This window comes from Balaenoptera borealis (genome assembly GCF_965194805.1).
Source record: "Balaenoptera borealis genome assembly, chromosome: 9".
Classification (NCBI taxonomy): Eukaryota; Metazoa; Chordata; class Mammalia; order Artiodactyla; family Balaenopteridae; genus Balaenoptera; species Balaenoptera borealis.
The window spans coordinates 15,843,312-15,848,382 of NC_138873.1; positions in this window are offsets into that span (position 1 = coordinate 15,843,312).

Consider the following 5,071-nt stretch of genomic DNA (forward strand, 5'->3'; position numbering starts at 1 on the left):
CACTAGATCTTACCAGCAGTGGTGGAAAGTGTTTACTCTTCCTCCTGTAGATTTTCTCTGAGAGCAGTGTGTCTTCAACTGGCCCGAAGCTAAGAATCACCTGGAGTTGGCCCCTTCTCAACCAGTCTCCATGCCCCTTTTGAGTGATTACCAAATCTCCCTTATCCTGAGGTTTTGGAGACAGGGAAGGATTGCCTATCTCAGGCCTCTCACTCACATTTTGCCTTATATGTATCTACATTATTTGAATTTTTTTCAACCAGCATGAACTATTGTTTTCTACTTTTTTATTGTGATAAAATATAATAATATCAATATAAAATTTACCATCTTAACCCTTTTTAAGGGTCCAGTTCAATGGCATTAAGTACATTCACAATGTTGTACACCCATCACCACTCTTCCCAAACTGCTTCATCATCCCAAACAGAAACCCTCTAACCATTACGCTATAACTACCCCCTCCCTCTTCCCACAGGCCCTGGTAACCTCTAACCAACTTCCTGTCGCTATGATTCTGACTGTTCTAGGAACCCCCGTAAGTGCAATCATAGAGTATTTGTCTTTTTGTGAGTGGCTTGTTTCACTTAGCAGAAGGTCTTCAAGGTTCATCTATGTTTTAACAGGTATCAGAACTTCATTTTCATGGCTTAGCAGGGGCTATTTATTTTTATAACTAAAAAATAGATACTAAATAAATACCTTGTGATATTTTAAAAAGATCGTTACAATGCAGCGCAATGAGTGCTATGATAGATGAGCACTCTGGGTCCCTCATTCTGTCTGAGACAGGACAAGACCCCACAGAGGACATAAAGCTTTTACTGTCTTGACAAACCCAGTGTGACCTGGGACAATGCTACTCAAGCAGCTTGTGTCAAAATCTAATCAATGCATTCTTCCTTTCCTTGACAAACTCTTTCCAAAAAAATAAATAAATACAAATTAAAAAGTCAGCTGGCCTAGGCAGTATGTAGTGCAGTGACATGGTTGCTTTGCCTGAATTTCTGTCCTAGTGTGTGCTCCGTGCCTCATTTTGTGACTGGTTAACAAGAGTGGATGGACTGGCCAGTCTGCAGACCACATTGTGAATAACATTAGTCTAGAAAACACATTTTCCCAAGACACACATATGACTTTTAACTTGCACTGCTGATGGTGAATCTGATTACCCCTGTCCCCGTGTCCTTCTTGCTTTCATAACATCCCACAAGTGTACTTGCAGGGGAAGTCAAATGAGGTGAAAGAGAACTTTCCAGGAAAGAGACTTCCTGGGGCATTGAGTGAGGGAACACAGTTTCTAATGATTCACACGAGCAACCTTCATCAAGCATTTCTCTCAAGTGCTCATTTAGCAAGTGTTATATCAAGTATTCAAGCTAAAGGCTTGAAATAGGATGTGCCTATGTCTGCAGCAAAATCTTATCTCAGTTCAAGTGTGAAGTTGGAGGAAAAATTTCAAAAGATTTTTAAACCTAATTGGCCTCACCTATACACAATCCATACTCACTAATAACATCAACACCGTCAAAGGGTATTTATTTTATATAGATCTAATGCCCAGAGGACTGTGTGATGCAGAAGTTTATGTTACTATGTATAAGCACTGTGATGATTCCTTATCTACTTTATCCCATTTAATCCACAGGACGAGGCACTTTATAAGAAACTCCACCGCTCCAGCAATTCCACTACTGGGTATACACACAAAAGAATTGAAAGCAGGGTCTCAAAGAGATATTCGCACACTTATGTTCATAGCACCATTTTTCACCATAGCCAAGAGAGGGGAGCAACCCAAGTGTCCATGGACAGATGAATGAATAAACAAAATATGGTATATAGAGACATTGGAATATTATTCAGCCTTAAAAAAAAAAAGAGGGAAATTCTGACACATGATGCAGCATAGATGAATTTTGAAGACATTTGCTAAGTGAAAAAAGCCAGTCACAAAAAGATAAAACTTGTACAATCCACATATATGAGGTATCTAATGTAGTCAAATTCATAAAGACAGAAAGTAAAACGGTTGTTGACTGTGGCTGGGAGAGGGGGAAAAGGAGAGTTATTGTCTAATGGGTGCAGACTTTTAGTTTTGCAAGATGAAAAGAGTTCTGGAGATGGATGGTGGTGATGGTGGCACAACAGTGGGAACGTACTTAGTACTATTGAACCCACTTAAAAATAGCAAAGATGGTAAATTTTATATTGTGTATATTTTACCGAAAAAAAAATGTTTTAATTAAAAAAACTCCACTGCCCTGAAGAAAATGAACAGCTTATACACCATAGCTAAGGCACAGTGAATGAGTTAGAACAAGGTCCTCAAAGTGTGGTCCTGGATGCTCACCATCAGCATCCCCGGGTGATTTGTTAGAAATACAGATTCTCGGGCCCTACCCCAGACCCACTGAATCAGAAACTCTGGGGGTGGGCCCAGCACTCTGTGTTTCAAGAAACCCTCCAGGTGACTCTGACGCTTGCCGAAGTCTGAGAACCACTGGCCTCAAGAAAGGCTCTCTCCTCACATTCCCTACTTTACCCCAAATTTAGATTCTCTACGCTCGAGTCCTCTCCCCATCCAAAAGAGCACAGTATTGTAAACATCAAATGCTTATTGAAACATTTTCCTACGTGGTGTCTCAATAAAGCACAGAATGCTGCACATAATAAACTCCCAATAAATATAAATTCAAAGTTTTAAGAATGGAGGTGATGTTTTAAAAACTATATTAAGGACGATTAATCTGGTCACAAAACCAGGTGTCAATAAAGGCTGTGACCAGGAAGCCCAGTCAAAGAAGATATGGTATATATATAGAACGGAATATTACTCAGCCATAAAAAGAATGAAATAATGCCACTTGCAGCAACATGGATGGACCTAGAGATTATCATACTAAGTGAAATAAGTCAGACAGAAAAAGACAAATAGCATATGATATCACTTAAATGTGGAATCTAAAAAAAGGATACAAATGAACTTATTTATAAAACAAAAACAGACTCACAGACATAGAAAACCAACTTATGGTTAACAAAGGGGAAAGATAGTGTGGGATAAGTTAGAAATTTGGGAGTAACATATACACACTACTACATATAAAATAGATAACCAACAAGGACCTACTGCATAGCACAGGGAACTGTACTCAATATTTTGTAATAACCTATATGGAAAAAGAATCTGAAAAAGAAATATATATATGTGTGTGTATATGTGATATATATGAATCATTTTGCTGTACACCTGAAACTAATACAACATTGTAAATCAACTATACTTCAATTTATAAAAAAGAAGAAGAAGAATCATTGCAGCCGTTCAGATGAGAGCTAACTGAGGGATCATCTGGGGGGAAAACTGTGGGACTGGGAAGAGGAAATGGTGGCATAAAGGTTGGAGGTGGTGGAAGTGACAAGGTCCAGGCATGGGGGGTTATAGAGCGGGAATCAAAAATTACATCCATCCTTCTCCAAGCATATTCCAATCTGTATTTTGTTTCACTCTTTACTTTCTCTGGGGAAACGAGTTTGGGATTTCACGGGGTTCGTGTTATTTAACCCAATGAGCATTTAAGTGGAGAGACTGGAGGGAGAGACTCTTCTAGAAAGAGCTCTCAGGAAAAAAGCTGAAAAGAAAATACGGGTCTCACAAAGCTGGGGATTGTTCCAGAATGTGACTCATCAAGTGAGACTGTCTCTGCCCCTATCAAAATATGACTTCAGTGACTGGGGGATTTCCCGAGTGTTTCTTTTCCTCACCCAAGCAATATCCAAACAGCACTGCTCAGTCATGGATTGGGGCCCACAGAAGAAAAATTACAGGGATTCTCCAACCACTGTTTTATATTATCTTTGGAAAACAATGCCTTTTTATGAATGAGCTTAGCCACAAACAAAATGGCATCCATTCTAGGCAAGAAGACAAAAACACTGTGGTGATATTAGTCAGAAACATTTTTAATAGAAAAAGGCCATGTTCCAGTGCAACATTATTTAGCATTTATCAATACTGTATTTGCTTCCTATAGAGATTCATTATTGCTTTTCCACACCTTAAAAAAATTATCATCTGAACCAGTGGTGGTTTCTCAATTTTATTTCTCCTCTAAGAATAAATTACAAGGCAGAATTTTGACAAAACCAGGTGGCTCTTAAGAAAGGCATTTAAGGGGATGCCTGGTGTGTTCATTTTCTAGGGCTGCTTGTAACAAAGTCCCACAAACTGGGTGGCTTAAAACAACAAAACTGGATGCCAGAAGTCTAAAGCAAGGTGTCAGCAGGGCCGGGCTCCCGCTGAAGGCTCTAAGGAAGAATCTGTTCTAGGCCTTTCTCTTCACTCCTGGTGGAGGCTAGCAAGCCCTAATGCTCCTCGGCCGGTAGAAACGTCACTCCAGCCCTGCCTCTGGAGTCACATGGCATTCCCTCTGTGCGTCTCCACCTCCTCTTCTCCCGAGGGTCTCTGTCTGTGTGTTTCTCCTCTTCTTACAAGGACACCAATCATTTTAGATTCGGGCCCACCCTAATGGCCCGAAATTTATTTATTTCCAAATAAAGTCACATTTGCACGTTCCAGGTGGACGTGAACATACCTCTTTGGGGACCCAGTTCAACCCATAACACCTGATAAAATGGAAGTGAAGATACTTTCGCCTGTTTCCTGTGAGAATCACCAGTTAACTGTGAAATATTAATCAAATCATAGTGAGTCTCCAGGTTTTTAGTCTTTCTGATTGTAAAGTGGGCAGAGCAGGAGAAACTGCATTCATTTCTCTCTCTCCTTGAAAGCAAAGGTATTCCCTCAACCAATCCGTCTGTGATCAGTTTCCAGTTGGGGGTGAAGGCTCGTCAATGACTCACCTGTCCAGCTGGGACACTGAGATTGCTCAATACAAATGTTGGAAGATAAGAACCTTTTTTTTTTTTTTTGTATGTCTAGATCTAACCTTGGACTCTGGAAAGGCCAGAGGTCCAAAGGTTATGTATTTTAATTTTCCTTAAATTTTTTTGATTAGATAGTAATGTTAATTACTGTAACTATCAACAGTTGCTGGTCAACTCTTTC